Source organism: Podarcis filfolensis (genome assembly GCF_964270895.1).
Source record: "Podarcis filfolensis genome assembly, chromosome: 4".
Classification (NCBI taxonomy): Eukaryota; Metazoa; Chordata; class Lepidosauria; order Squamata; family Lacertidae; genus Podarcis; species Podarcis filfolensis.
Window position 1 is genome coordinate 51,249,087 of NC_139607.1, and position 16,815 is coordinate 51,265,901.

A 16,815-nucleotide genomic window follows, 5' to 3' on the forward strand; every position below is an offset into this window, starting at 1 on the left:
GTAACAATACTTTGAAAGAAACAATAACCATTAAAAGAAAAACCCATCTTCCCACAACAGGCTGCTCTTCCTGATTTGAACTTTGTTTACTTTTATTTGTTTGGGATCTCATTTTTGTTCTAGCTGACAAATGCGTAGCAGGGACAACCATATCTTTTGCTGTGTCTTATGCATAAGCTTCATAAATGCTTACTAGAAAACACACAATTGTATTGGTACCACTCCAGTCCCAGTTGGAGCTGGATGAGGGCTATGTTTTCAAGCTAATGAGGGTTGGCCTCCTAGAGATAAGCCATTATTTTTTCCCTTCCAAACGTTTGGAACTCTGTTGTTTATTGCGGTGTGAAATTTTCAGCACTGGAAATCTAATTCATAAAACATCAGCTTTCCAGTAACTTTGTAAAATGTGCACAATATATGCTCAAAAAAGCACTCTGGTGCCATTTCATGAAAGTGGGGAGGTAAATGCTTCTGCACTGTGCAAGAAAACAAGTTTTTATGAGTTTCCTCTAGGATCTGCAGCCTTTACTTTCCTCACAAGTTTGTTGATAGCTCTTCTCTAATCTGTTTCTTGTATTACAAGGTCAGCCATCGTGCTGCTCTCCAACTACAACCGCCATCACCCCTGTCCATGGGCTAATGCTGCCTGAGGCTGATGGTAGTTGTAGTCAATGCCAACTGGCACACATCACATTGCTTAACTAGGGGCACCTCCAGACTGTCAATATTTTGCAAGAGCAATTCAAATATATGCTGGGAATTTTTGGTTTACACAATTAAAGTGGATTAAAGTGGTCTGTCATCCTAGCACAAGAAATCCACTTTAAAGTAGAAGCTTCTTGCCATTAGGAAAATGATGGGGAAATGCATTGAAAAGGTTGGAATGATTAATGGGAAGACACTGAAACACCTACAAGCAGATGAACGTAGGATGAATGCTCATTGTCCTATAACTGTCCTGCAAACAAATCAGAACAAGTCCTCAATAAAGAGCAAATATAATCTAACCTCCACAGAATTGTGCAAGCAAACTGAGTGCTCAGCAAACAGGTCACCTGGAGGGGTCCTAAGTCAATCAAGCTTTCACACTATAGTCTCATTTTGGTTAATGTCACACCCTCCCCAAGAGGATGCTGGTTTCTCTTTGCAATGATAAGACAAGAGTGGTGGATTAACTGGAGAGGTTTCAGTTTCCTCCCAGCTTCACAGTGTGCAGATATCCACACCAAGCAATCATATGCTAAGTCATTTGTCAGTCTCATCCCACCCCCCATGGCTCATGCAGGCTGAACCTTTTTTTGCTTTTAAAAACACCACATGAACATTTAGGCATGTGTCCCTTCATACACCAGCAGAGTAATTTCAAGGTGGAAATGTTTTTAAAGTGCAAAACTGCTGCAGGGATTGGTGAGTTCACATCACAAGGACGTACCAACCAGTGTTGAATTGCCAATTTTTGCTTGAAACTTGCAGAGCTCATTGTGGCTGCATTGCTGAGATCCTGCACACATTACTCGTGTGAGTACTGGACTTCACTCCTAGCCCCACCCCAGACATTGGGCATTGACGCCTACGTTAGAGGCTACTTACTGGGACACCAGCACAATTAGGAAGCTGCTTTAAACTGAGCCAAGCTGTTGGTTCATCAAGCTCAGTATTGTCTACACCGGCAGCATCTCTCCTGGGTTTCAAGCAGAGCTCTCTCCCAGTTCTACCTGCAGATGTTGGGGATTGAATCTAGTACCTTTTGCTTGCAAGGCAGATGTTCTTCCACTGAGCTGTGGCCCTTCCCTATGGAGTTGCCTAATTGTGTGCAGCCTACACTTGAACAGCTGTTTACAGGTAGGACACAGGTGGCGCTGTGGGTTAAACCACAGAGCCTAGGACTTGCCGATCTGAAGGTCGGTGGTTCGAATCCCCACGATGGTCCCTGCTCCTGCCAACCTAGCAGTTTGAAAGCACATCAAAGTGCAAGTAGATAAATAGGTACCGCTCCGGCAGGAAGGTAAACGATGTTTCCGTGTGCTTCTCTGGTTCACCAGAAGCAGCTTAGTCATGCTGGCCACATGACCCAGAAGCTGTACGCTGGCTCCCTCGGTCAATAAAGCAAGATGAGCACCGCAACCCCAGAGTCGGTCACAGTGGTGTAGCGTGGGGGGTGCAGGGGGGCCGGCCGCACCGGGCGCAACATCTGGGGGTTAGGGTTAGGGGGTGCAAATCCACGGGTTAGGGGGCACAAATCCACGGGTTAGGGGGCGCAAATTACTTGCCTTGCCCCGGGTGCTGACAACCCACGCTACGCCACTGGTCGGTCATGACTGGACCTAAAGGTCAGGAGTCCCCTTTACCTTTATGTCAGAGAATTCTGATGGAAACAGGAGCAGAAATTGCCACTCTTAGTTTTTTTATCTGTGTCTGGAATGAAAATCAATCCAATCAGTATTCACTGTTGATGTTGTTTACAGCCTGCAGACAATATGTACAGTGGTACCTCGGGTTACATATGCTTCAGGTTACAGACGCTTTAGTTACAGACTCCGCTAACCCAGAAATAGTACCTCAGGTTAAGAACTTTGCTTCAGGATGAGAACAGAAATCGTGCTCCGGCAGCGCAGCAGCAGCGGGAGGCCCCGTTAGCTAAAGTGGTGCTTCAGGTTAAGAACAGTTTCAAGTTAAGAACAGACCTCCAGAACGAATTAAGTACTTAACTTGAGGTACCACTGTAATGGATTACTCCCCACCACCACAATGCATTGTGTTTTCCTTTGAATGAATGGTGTGGGGTAGCATAGTGATGAATGGCATCACCTTTGTCAGAAGCCAAACTGCAGCAGAATGGAAACAGCACTTCATGCAAAGAAACCGATTCCTTCTTCCATCCTTTGCAGGTGTTTTATTTACAGGTGGCCACAGAAATGTGTGTATATCTAGAGGGGCCAGACAGTATGCTAAACACTAGGCGCAGCACCAGGAGTCTGGCCCTGCTAACCAGTACTAGCATGATGCCCCCTTATAACATGTGAAGAGGGCTATTTCCCTTTGGGGGGGGGAGCTCCATGCTCTTGCCAATGTATGAGGAGAGAAGCCTTCCTTATATTGGGGCAGGGGGAGGGAAAGACTTGCATCTGGTTAGCCACTCCGTAAATCCTGCTATGGTTCTTAACCTTTAAAGCTGTTCTTATCTAATTTATTGTATTGGCTCTTTATCCCATTGACTTCTGTTACCGATATGTTATACACTCTCAAAGAGAGAGAGAGTGAGCCTTCCTAGAAAAGAGGATGTTTTAAATCCTGGCTGAGGAATGAAAGTTAAATTTTTAATTCTGTGCTCTCTCGCTTTGGGTATTATTTTTATTGCTGCTGTAAAAAAGTTTCCTTCTTTTTCCTGACTAGAGCATATGTCTAAACGTGCTTTACACTGTGCACATTTACAATCAGCAAAATGACATGTTTCCAAATAAGCATCTCTTTAATCACAGGCACATTTATGCTGAATATGGATTTCAAGACTAAGAAACCTTAGTGAGCCCTTGCTCAAATGAATCCGTAGTAGAGAACCACTGTGGTAAAGTGGCCATGGTATTGGGAGACCAGGGGTTCAAATCCCCACTCATGAATGAAGCTCATTGGGTGACCTTGCACCAGTCCCTGCCTCTCAGTCTAACCTAGCACACAGGGTTGTAGGGATATGAATAGTGTTCTACTTCCACTGTTGAAGGCAGTAGGCCTCTGAAAGCCATGTTCTGGGAATCACAAGTGAGGAGAGGGCTGATGCACTCAGGTCCTGCTTGTGAGCTTCTCACGGGCATCTGGTTGGTCATAGTGAGAACAGGACCCTGGACTAGGTAGACCATTGGCCTGATCCAGCAGGACTCTTCTTATGTGGAGAGGGAAGCCCACAAAAACCACCTTGAGCTTCTTGGAGCAATGGTGGGCTAGAAATGTATTAATTAATTAAGGGCAAATGAAAATTGTGGCCTTATTACAGTGGTACCTCAGGTTAAGTACTTAATTCGTTCCGGAGGTCTGTTCTTAACCTGAAACTGTTCTTAACCTGAAGCACCACTTTAGCTAATGGGGCCTCCTGCTGCCGCCGCACCGCCGGAGCCCGATTTCTGTTCTCATCCTGAAGCAAAGTTCTTAACCAGAGGTACTATTTCTGGGTTAGCAGAGTCTGTAACCTGAAGCGTATGTAACCTGAAGCATATGTAACCCGAGGTACCACTGTATTGACATGTTTATAATGATGGTAGTCAGAACTCTACAGCTCTATAGGGAAAGGATGAAGCTTAAAAGCTAAAGGTCTTCAAGAAAATTCCCTTCTGCTGCTGGGGATCAGTCTGAAACTGCCGGTCCTTTCTTGCAACAACAAGAAAAACCAGCATATAGAGAAGTTTCTATTTCAAACAACCTTTTTTTTTTGTTTCAAATTACATTTCTAAAGCCAAAATGGAACAAACTGTGTTACTGAAACAATCCATAAAGATCTTTGACAAAAGTGGAGCCAATAAACCCTCTATTTTTATGTAAACACACTCTGTGGTTCTGATTCTGCTGTCAATAATGCAGAAGACTTTCAGCACAAGAGTTGCAGAGGGACCACTATAAATCTTTCCTTGTATGATAACAGGAATAAAGGATTAATATATGGGAGGAAAAGAAACAGCCTAATATCATTGTGTAATTTAATTGCTAGGGCTCTATTTACATGAAACACAGCCCTGGAAGCAATCAGATTTAATCAAGCTGAATCACGAGTGGCTCTCATTTTATATGCCAAAGGTAATTAACAGGGGAAATGATATATAGATTCATGCTTTCGGGGAATTCAAAATGTTCAAATATCAAGCTGAGCATTTAGCAGTTTAAATAGGTTTTCTAATCTTCTATTTCAGAACAGGGAATCGCATATTTTCAGCCTAATTCAGTTGGAAACCTCATCCTTATGCAATACAATCAATAGCGATGAAATTCTGAGAACTATCTTACCTTCTCTGGACACATTTTGAGATATTATTTACATAAAAACAGAAATATAGATGAGATTTGTGGGATGAGTGCTTTGCAGAACTACTTCATTTGAAAATATTCCCCATCAACCCTTTTTGTACATATTCACTGTGGTTGTTGTTTTTGTTTAAAAAAGAGAGTCAAAAAGAAATGAACTAAGAATAGCCTTCTCAGTGTTTTGTTCCCATTCTACAGTCTAATTAGCATAACCTTAGTAACAGAAGACCAACACTGATATGAATGCAAAACTCCTGTGGTGATCATTAGGATAAAATCTGGCACTGTCCCTAGCAGTCAGTCACAAACATTTAAAAACTGGTATATTGCTCTCCAATAGGGTGTGAAATGTCTCATACTCAAATCAAGTACAGCAAAATAAAGATGTCAAATAAATGACAATTTGTGTATGAAAGGCTGTGTCATTTGGGGTAATTGGAGCTGGCAAGCAATTCCCCTTGGTATATCCAGTTAACAAAAGGGAAAATAATTCAGTTTTCATTCACTATGTATATGACAGTAAATCCACAAAGACTGCGTGTTAACATTGCATATGAACATTTATTTATTTCCAACTACAATTTATTTCAAACAACCATTTCAGAAAATAAGAAATAGATTGCATACACATTCTAAGCAATTCAGCATTGTCATTGCGACTCAATATTTGTTATGTAACAATCTTGTATCCTCCATTTTAATGGAATCTCATAGCAGCAAGGGTGGGTAAAACAAATTTTTGCTGCAAATTGAAATTCATTATCTGATGGATATTGTCCCTGGGAGACTCTGCTGGGTGAGTTGTTGGTATCAACCAATCTTAACAATGATGCAGTGTTGTGTGACCAGGAGTTTGCAGCCAAAGATCTCACTGATTATTCTCAGATAAATATGTGAATGCTAGCCTCCTTCCTTTAGCACCTCGTGATGTGTACCTCTTTACTCTGGCCATTCTCTCTCCCTGTGATGGCCTCAGGCACTGAACTCAAAGGACACCAACTCAACGGACAAGCAAGCACTATATCCACTTCCCAGCCCATTTGTTGTTGTTTAGTTGTGTCCGACTCTTCGTGACCCCATGGACCAGAGCACGCCAGGCACTCCTGTCTTCCACTGCCTCCCGCAGTTTGGTCAAACTCATGCTGGTAGCTTCAAGATACCAGGGCTCTAATTTGGAAGGCTCCATGACTGCATTCATATGACAGCTTATTCCATTTCCCCAGTGTTCCCCTGCCTCTTAATTTCTTCATTATATGTGAGCTTTCACATGACATAAAAGCCACTTCTGGAAATATAGTGCAAATTTAGAGCTCATTTCTGCGTTACTTGCCTCCAGAAACTTTCTGTTTGCAAATAACACAGAAATTAACACCCAATGTACTATATTCTGTTACATTTCCAGAAGAGATTTTTACATGACATGAAAGCTCATGTATAATGGGAAATTAACTGTTAGGGAAACACTGGAGAAATGGAATAAACTGCCATGTGAATGCAGCCTGTCATTCTCATCTACCTCTACAGTCACAAAAAGGCTTGCCGCTGGGCTGTAACATTTTACCTGTTCATTTGTTTAGTTATTTCCATTCATTAATTGTTTCCCATAAAATATCTCAAAGCAACTGCACAAAAAACGCATAAGCCATAACAACAATTATACTATTTTATAAAAACAATTCTAACAATTTAAAGCAATAAAAAATATTCATATGTAAAAACAATTAAAGGCAATTTTCTTTGTAAGAACAAATTCTAATCCAATATTGATATGGACTGGAATAAAGATCTCCACTTCAAAGGCTTGGTGAAGAAGGAAGGTCTTCAACAGACAACAAAAAAACCAACACAGACAGTACCTTTCTGATAAGTATTTGGAAGGAGTTCCAAATGATGGATGCTATCATGTTAAAGGCCTGATTCTAGTATGGTATTGAATTAACCTGTTGAGGAGATGGCATCTGCAGGAGAACTTCTTCTGAAGAGCACAGTGATCAGTTGGGTATTTAAGAGGTGAGGCAATATTTTAGGTATCCTGGTCCCATTCAAAGAGGGCTGCCGTTCAGTTATGGGTGCTTAATGAAGCTTATTACAGTTGTAGCCTTAATATTTTTGGTACCGTATGTTTGGGTTGTGCTACTACATTCAACTCTCTACAAGCAGTTCCATTTTTAAAACGGAAGAGCCCAAGTCCATCCCAACAATTGCTTTCGTAATGGAGGCTGCCTCTCTGAATGAATTGCTTGCACATTGTTATCTGGGTAGCAATGAAGTTTGGAAACAGCTCAGGAAAAGATTGTTTCTGAATTGAAGCTCCCACCAAACCACAGATTGTAGGCACATTTGAAGTCTGTGAAGGAGGCCAAAGCCATAGCTGGAACAGACACAGCCTCTCCTTAAGAGATGGGGTGAAACGTCAGTGACTAAAAGTTCAACTGTACAGGAAAGGTCAAAGAAACAGATGAGAGCAAGTTAAGCAAAGCAATAAACCCAGCTAAAAAGGAAAGCTGCTTCCCATGTTACAGTTTGGAAGGCAAAGATACACTCTCAAGAGTTTTATGTGCCTAAAAACCATGGCAACCTCATGCCAGACCTGTGAAAGATCTGTCTATTATGTCTGTAAGACAAGACTCCAGAATTAACTCTACCTTTTCTCACAGGAGTAATTATTGAGTGCATAGCAAAATCACTTATGCCAATTTTACACATGGGGCACCAACACATACACATTTGCCCATTCGTTTCAATGCTCCTTTCAAAGAGCTTTGAAGGCACCACTGATCTACTGCTCAACGGTGCCAGAAACCTCCTTTTTGGCCCATGTATGATGTCATGGGCTGGGTGTGGCTTGTCCAAAATGGCCTAGAAGGTCAAATGGAGGATCCAAGTGGGCCTAATTCGGCCTGCCAGCTGGCGTTTCTCCAGCCCTGCCCTAGAAGATGAGGGAGATAGGACTGTATAGCTATGCAACCGTATTTAGTCTGCTGCAGCAGAAACACTAAAGAGCCTTGTGGCACCTTAAAGACTAACAGACTTTATTGTGGCATAAACCTTTCATGGCCTATAGCCTTGAGGCATGCATGAGCCCCAAGATTTGCCTTGTATTCATATCTGTATGGGGGCAGGAGGGCTTTAATTTCTCATCTGCTTCTGAGTTGCTCTTAGCAGTCTCCACTTCCATCTGTGTTCTATGTTCCAAGCCACTTTATGTTTAATGAAGTTCCGTGCTTCCCCATTCACTATAATGAGGAATCTTCAAACTACTATATATACAGTATTCTCCCTTTTGACCAAACTGGATAAACTTTACAGGCACAGGAGTCCCTCCATAGTGGATGAAACCTGCCAGATTGCAGGCAAATAGGTCCTGGGGCTTTTTGCAGGAAAAGAAAAAGGAATTCACTCTCCTACAATCCCTCATGGGGAGGGGGAGGGGTTGTCTCTGTTATGTATTCAGTGGTCTGTGTTTGCATGAGCTTGAGTCTGGACTAAGGAATCTGAGCCCCTGTGTTCTAATTTGATACATGATATCCAATCACAGAATATTTCAGGCCCTTAAACTCTGAGTTATGATTCGCAGCTTGGAAGTTTAGACAGCCAATCACATTGACAGTGGGAGTGGCCCAGGTCTTCAGAAATGTATATAAGCAATTGCTTTGCCCCTGTTGTCCAGTTCTGTTAGTTCAGTAAAGGTTCTTGCTGTTATCACTGTGTCTTGCTTTGAATGACCCACCTACACTTCGGTCTCTTTCTTACCTTAGATAGATAATATTTAAGCCCTGGCTGAGTGTTGTGCAGCTCCCATCGGCCTTTCTTTCTGATGTTTGTTTGTTGCAGGTCTCTTGCAGGCCTTACAACATGAGGCTGTCTAGAATGCTGCCCAATGAGTTCTTAAGAGCTCTGGGCTTTGCTTTAATTTTGTTAAAGCAGAGCAATGTAGTCTTCTGAAAGCTTTTTAAGAAGCTTAAATGAAGCCTTTGACTTCATTTCAGTGCTTTAGCAACAATGACAACGACAAATCCAGAGATCTTATGTGCATCAGCAACATTTTGGACAGCCTCACTTCTTCCAAGGCCCACGGGCCTAAATAAACATAGATATATATGAGAAACAGAGTGGTGAGTTGCCCTGGGGCTTTGTGAAGCTCTGATCCATAGATGTTTATTGCCGTCATATTTCAACTTGGAAAGGAGGGAGGCTCCCTCCTCACCCCAATTCTCCCCATTTAACCCACATAGAGAGCCAATGCACACACCTACTAAAGCCCACTTCATTTGCTATATTTCATGTGACCACAATCCATGAATATGATGAAAAGTCCATGGGAGCTTACTACAAGTCCTGTAATTTTCTGCTTCCCCCACCCTCTTACCATTGCTTAGCCTCATGCTGCACAGAAAAGCTCTGCAAAGCGCCCACTAAAGAACTGCAAATGAGAAAAACAACAAAAGCAGCTGCTCGCATCCTTCTGAGCAAATCGCATGATTGAAAAATCAATAAGAGGATTGTCTTGGAGGTCTTCTTCATGATGTCTTGGAGGGCCACTCAGGTGCTTTTTGCAGGCCATGGCAAATGAATCAAGCAAACAGAAAGCACAAACCTGAAAAGTTGAAAGCAAGCAAATGGGTTTCGAGAGAGATTGCATTCACCAGCAGCCTGTAGCAGGCATATTGCAGCACTGTGTGGGCGGCTGCCTGGCTGGCTGCCTCTTTTGCTTTCCTGCCATCCCTCACACACAAGCTGTACAATTCAAAGTCCCTAATACAAGGTACTCATGCTGAGTGACAGAGATTGTTACAGACTTCAAGGAACCCGTACAGCTTCACTGGGCTGGTAGACAGTTTGTGTGTCTCTGTGCTGATTTGGCCTGCATTTTTATATAACCTCATTGATGAGGCTTCTGCTTTTTTTAATAATGGCTTTGCTCAAAGGAAGTAAAAATAGTACTTCATTTCCAGGAGAGAAAGGAACGTTGCAATAAGGAAACATTATTTTTTGCAACACTATAGCTTTCTTATAGTTGGCACTGGAAGACTAAAGTCTTCCCATTATTAGACATTTGCAGCATTACAGCTCCTCCTACTTAGGTTTTCACAGACACAGAAAGAATGGTATTATGACTAATTCAAACACAATGAACTGAAGAACGGCCCCTATTGGATCAGGCCAGGTTCTATCTAGTCTACCGTTCCATCTCTGATAGTGGCTGGCTCAGTGCTTCTGGACTCTTAGTGAAGTGTGTTTGGTGATGGTGGTCACTTCTTATTGTTTACTCTCAAGTATGTGATCGGGCAAATCTGCCCCATGAATACATTTGCCAAAAGCCCTGTGCTACCCATTTAAAGGAACAGGTGATAGAAAAGTCCTAGCTTCTAACATGAAAAGCTATGTGATTTCATTTCATCCTTATTTTCCCATAGTAAAGCTGTCTTTGGATGTATCTCACATACAGTGAAATCTAATATTTAACACATCTGGGAAAACATCCCTCCCCTACGTGCGATATTGGGCATAAGAAAGCCCACCTAAAGGCTCAGCTGAGTTTACATTTAGCAGACTCTCATGCATGGTAAGGGAGGAAGTAGCAAAGGAGAAAGAAAATGCAGATTCCTCTCTCCAAGGTAGCACTTACGTAACCCTTGTCTCACACAGTGGACTCTTCCAGCTCTCACCCGGGAGCTTTCCCAATCTCTCACCCTGGGAGGTCTTCACTTCCCTGCCTCTCACTCATGGTCCTTCACCAACCATCCACTACCTTCCTGTGTGTTTGCGTGTTGACCTGCACACAGACTGTAGAGCCAGAGGACAGCTCTAGGAGTTCATGATTCTCAGGAGTGCCAGGGAAGGAATCTAAAACACCAGAATGATCAGTTCTAATGCTTTATTAAAGAAGAGAAATAGACTTACAGCAGAAGCAGCCTGTTAGCTACCCTTGCACTTACGGACATGGGATGGATGCTACAGCAAGTAGGCACCACAGCAAGGAGATGGCTTGTCCCCCACCCAGCCCAAAGTGCATACATTCTTTATAGAGTAAAGCAGTATATGTCACACTGCCTAACTACCGGTAGATGGGAACACAGGTGGTCGATACCCCAAACATTACTGATGTTTCCGGCTTTCTGGGCTCAGAATCCAGCATCTCAGATCCACAGATTAGGATATCAAAGAATGGATAAACATATACGAACTACTTCCAATTAATTGAAGGGCTATCTTGGGTGCCAAGATGGCATATGCACAGTCTCCAGAGCAGTTAACCTTGGGTAGCAACACAGTGTGTAATCCTTGGACCCAAAAACAGTCCAAAGCAGGGGACACCAAAAGAAAAGAAAAGAAAAGAAAAGAAAAGAAAAGAAAAGAAAAGAAAAGAAAAGAAAAGAAGGAAAGGAAAGGAAAGGAAAGGAAAGAAGAAAAGAAGAAAAGAAAAGAAATAAAAATAAAAATAAAAAGGACTTCCAGTTTTCCACCTTTCCACCTTAAAATATTCACTCTAGAATGATATCCAACTGATCATTTTTGGCAGGATATACTGTATAGCAAGACAAGCCATACCTCATGTGGAGGCAGGCACCCAGAAGACAGCTTCAATACAATGGCATTGGCGCATCAGAGGAGGAGGCAAGTAGTTCACCACCACCATTGGTGGGCTGCTGTAGTTGCTTGACTGAACTGTACTTTCCCCCTACAAATTAAAATGGGAAATTTAGCCTGCAATCCTAAGGGTACAACTTGAGAGCTGGCTGCATCAAGATGTACAGGACTCACTTCAGACTGTGTGTGAGAGTGTGTGTGTGTTTCAGACTGGAATGTAGATCTATCATGTCGGACAAAGCTTGCTCCCATGCAGAATTTATGCCTCTTGTGTGGCTTTCACCATTATAATTATTTTGGGGGGCACTCCCAGAAAAATGGTGTGGGATTCTTGTGCAAATAGGGTCTTGATCTACAAAAGCCTCTCTTCTAAAGTAGTGGGGAAGGGGGAAGAGAGATCCCCTTGAACTGAGGCTTACATTCTGAAGCACAATGAGCACACGAGTTATTTGGACAATGAAGTGTGTGAACTGCTTGATGTGCTTCTTTTTCAGTAAGGCTAAATGAAAGCTTTCCCTCACTGGAGCCATCAGTCTCTCCTCCTCCGGAACTCATTTGGAAGCAGAGAAGGCTGCTGATAGCTCTCAGTGATCTTTGAGTCTGTGATACCTACGGAAGGGAGAGTGAGATCATCCTATCCCTCTCAGCTCTGGATGGGGAAGAAATTTAGTTCAGTTCACATTTTAAGGCAAATTTGCCCCAATGAATCCTTCCTGAAATGACACAAAATGCAGCCGTCCTTCAAAAGGGGCGCTTCTCCAAATTTGGCAGTGCAGTTCTCCAGCCAAGTAATTCAAATGCTAGGAGAAAGCATGCATAAAAACACGTATCTTAGTGAAAATAGTGTCCCAAGATGCATTATAGTAGGGGAAATTGCTAGCAAAAACATGCATATTATGCAGAACTGAATTCAAGCTTAATTCAAGCTAAAATGATGAATTTTCCTGAAGTGTTTATACATGTGTGTGTGTGTAAATGTGGAGAACTGAACTTACGATTGTAAAAATGAGAAACAGGCTGCATACACAACCATACATTTAAAGCACATTGCTTCCCCTCCTCATTGTAGGAATTGTAGTTTATTAAGGGTGCTGGGAATTGTAGCTCTGTGAGGGGTAAACTACAGTTCCCAGGATTCTTTGGGGAAAGCAATGTGTTTTACGTGTGCTTTCAATGCCTCATGTGGATGGAACCATGGAGAGAAACCAAAACTGACAGATTTGCTCACCCCTGCCCTCAAGACATATGCACCTTGTTAAAGGTTAGAGCAGATGAACCTGTTGTTTCTGAATTGATCTGGTGGCAAAAATAGATTAGGAAGAAGGAACTGGATAAAATTGCCATAAATCGTAAGGGGGATTTGGAGGTCTAAACTGAAACTCAGTTAGTGTAGCCGTGGCGGTATCCCTGTTATCGATTATATCGCAATATATGGTCAGTGTTTTTATTTGCAGCTGTTTGAGTTATATTTTAAGCCGATTGTATGGATTTGTCATGGCCTGTGGCAAGCACAATCCATTTATTGATGATGATTACCTGACTTTTGAATTAGCCCTCTCACCAGTCCCTGGGTGGTCTAACTGGGATGTTTAAACCCATTTTACACTTGCCTGGAACATTTCATAAGGCTGGCTGGGAGCAATCGCACCATGTGCATTTTTACTGCATTGTGCATAGAAGAGAACTAATCAGCTCTGGCTGCCTCACAGCTGCTTTGGGATGCAGAACCTTTGGAGCTCACAGGCCAGTCTCATTCAGGAATGTTTCCAGGCTGGCTTTCCCTTTGCTTTGCTCAGGACTTATGGAGGGGAAAACATCACAATGAAATTACTATAACAAGCGGCAGGAAGAGAGGACATATAACGAAAGGGTCAGGAGTGAACATCCCCAGCTCCCTAGCTATGCCACCTGCACTGTGTGAGTGGCATCAAACAATGACTCCCCGCCCCCTTCCACCAGAGCAATTTGCCCATTAAAAAAAAATTAAATCTAAATGCAATTCAGATTTTATGTGGGCTATTTGCTTTAATTGAAATGCCCACATGAAGCCTGAATGCCAAATGGCCCACATAAAACCTGAAAGGAACTGGTGCAAGTTTGCAGAGGGCTCCTCATTCAACACATACCATGCTTGTTGAGTTAGATCAGGAGTCAGCAAACTTTTTCAGCAGAGGGCCGGTCCACTGTCCCTCAGAACTTGTGGGGACCGGACTATATGGGGGGGGGGATGAACGGATTCCTATGCCCCACAAATAACTAACCCAGAGATTCATTTTAAGTAAAAGCACACATTCTACTCATATAAAAACACCAGGCAGGCCCCACAAATAACCCAGAGATGTGTTTTAAATAAAAGGACACATTCTACTCATGTAAAAACATGCTGATTCCTGGACTGGACCATCCGCAGGCCGGATTTAGAAGGTGATTGGACCGGATCCAGCCCCCGGGCCTTAGTTTGCCTACCCATGAGTTAGATGGTTGGGGTGTTTGCAAAGGGAACTGTAATGCATTTTCTTAAGGTGCGATCACGTGCCTCTGTGTGCCTGTCCTGTTCAGGAGTGTGTGGGCACATGGGTCTGTTAGGTGGCAACACCAACTGAGGTCATGTGGTCCCCAAATGGTTAGCCAAAGGTGAATGTGGCCCTAGGCCTCGGGAGTGGAAGGTTAGCCACCTCTGAGCTAGACAGTATATATAGCAGAAGTAATTTCAGGTTTAGGTATGGTTTTTACATTTTTCCAAGGGGGGGTGGCGGTCATCCCTCACCCTAACCCCAAGGCTTCATCCCGTGTTCCTCCAATAAATTTAGAGTAAGAGGGGTGGCAGGAAAGGAACTAACTATAGGGTTGTCCAGCACCTCCCACCAAGAGTAGAATGCCTTACTCCAGGAGGGAGATAATTGGCACAGGAAGGAACAACTTTGTTGGCTCAGCCCACATGATCTCCAATTCTAAGTTTACCAGGGAGTGGTAATATTGAACTAAGGAGGCATTATCTAGCATGCTGGTCTGTGACATAATAACTAGCCCATAGTGACTAGTCAAGCCATTATGGGCTCTGGTGAAGTCTCTCCCTGTAACAGAGAATACAGCAGGATGCAAGCTGATGGATTCCTTCTGAGTAAGTATTAGCTTATCCTACATAATGTTTCAGATATGTTTGTGCATGCTATTTCTTTTTGAATCAAAGTTGTTGTTTTTTTTAAAATAAAACACTCAAACCATATCTTCTTACACCATCTATTATATACTTGGAGCCTCACCAAGAAAAGGAAATAAGTTTCCAAGTTTTATGTGGCAACAGATTAGTGGAAGGGTGAAAGGTAGCTGCTTAAAAGCATAATTATCTGTTTTGACTGCTTTCTAATTGCTACATTTGAGGCACTGTTTGTAATTCCTTTTATTATTGATTTCAGACCTCCTGGTGGTTAGAAAAAGAGGCTGTTTCAATAAGGTGTGCACTATCTGTTAAGTAGTGGGTGAACATATCAGACGACACAGCGATTCTTCAAACAGCTCTTGTTTATTCACAGGCCAGAACAGAACTGAACTGAAGGGTGCAGCCAGCCTGCTTATATAGAGCTCCAGTACAACGTAACTGTAACAATTTTCTAAAACTATCCAATCACTGAACGTCACTTTTGATTCCTTATTTGCATAACTATCTACAGTATCCCCCTGCTGGCCCAGGGTGAGAACTTCAGTACATAACACTATGTGGTTTCACACACATCTGATAACAATAAAAAAGTAGGTGGCAGCCCAATGATCTGCGTGTTTATTTGGAAGCACATTGCAGTGAGTTTTACAGAGTTTACCACCAAGCTGGGGAAGTTGCCATTAAGACATGCAGTGCACCAAACAGCCATCTTGGGGGCAAATCACCACCATCATCCAATGAATGCCATGAGTAATAGTTGTTGTATTTTAATTTTATTCTTCTTTTCAATGTGGCAGGCAGGACCTAAGGCTTTGAGCCTCCACTGTTAATATGCTAGTGTGTGATGAACCACAGAACAAGAAATGAAGTTGGGGGGGGGTGTGAATGTCTGGAAGTCAATAAATTAAATGTGAATAGATTTTAGGGGTCTAAATGGGAAATTGATTTGGGAGGGTTTGAGTGGAACCTGAATGTTGTGAGGGTTAAACTAGCAGAAAGTGGATAGCTATGGGAGATCTGGTGGACTCTGAATGTTTTAGATAAAATTTATTGAAAAGAACTTTGTTGGGGAAAATATTTGGGAGCATCTAGATGGGCTTTGAATGGTCTGCTGTAAATTAATTGAAGGGGAATTGATTTTGGAGTTTGGAATGCAGACGCAGCATTAAACTTGCCCTCAGTTTATGATTTTGTTTCAAAAAAGTAACCAGCAGATGCTTCTAGGACACTGACAATAATGGCATGAAGGCACCTTGTATACCCCTCATTCAGTGATCTACTGCCCCTGATCATGGTTGGCAATATTTTTCTATCATGATGGTGAAGCCAGAGAGAGCCATAATGGGGATTTCAACTGAGAAGTTACAGTAAGAACGGGTAAGTTGAGAGAGAGAGACAGTTAGATAGGGAGAGGCAGAATTAGTACTGAATAGTCTATGACTTAGTGGACTTCAATATAGTTTATAGGGAGGGAGGGCTGCAGTTAAGAATCCAGCTACAGAATAATGAACCAATGCACCCTAAATGTGCACACTCTTCTGGCATTCACATCATCTTTGTAGCAATTGGACAAGATGAGATTTTTTATCATTCATTCTGGCTACAAATTCTGATCAACAGGGTTATTTGCTCCCTCCCTCTCCCCCATATAGGTTAATGAGGTTGTAAATTAGGGAGACAGCATAATCTGATTATCATATATCATAAAGCCGTCGCATGGCAGAGCAAAGCATAGTGGCAACATTTAGAGCTGCCTTTCATGGGAGAGATGAGCCAAGCATCCAGAAAGCGGTGGAAATGGAGGCAGTAAAATCAAAGCAATTTGGCGTTTTCTGTTGAACGATGATAGCCATTGAACACCACAGCCCACAACCATCTCTTTATATATTGCCAATTCAAATTCATTATTGAACACAAGATCTAAGCCAAACAGCTGCCATTTAAAATGAGATGACATGATGCAAGGAAAAGCAACACAAGGGCAGGGGGCTAATATAAAAGGAATGTTTCATGGTGAAGTTCATATGTAAATATACGGGGAAAATATGGGGAAAGTT

At 42.5% G+C, this 16,815-nt stretch overlaps 1 long non-coding RNA gene across 2 annotated transcripts in view; it reads right to left on the reverse strand.

Annotated features, from left to right (window-relative positions):
* The window catches only part of LOC310760414, a 234,572-nt gene that overhangs the window by 104,615 nt on the left and 113,142 nt on the right, over nt 1–16,815 (reverse strand). Inside the window, exon 1 of one of the 2 annotated variants that reach the window (XR_014546958.1) lies at nt 2,180–2,279. The exons of the other annotated variant lie outside the window; for it this stretch is intronic. This is a non-coding gene — a long non-coding RNA (uncharacterized lncRNA). Of the gene's footprint in view, nt 1–2,179; nt 2,280–16,815 lie in introns of those variants that run through there. 2 annotated transcript variants of the gene reach the window in all.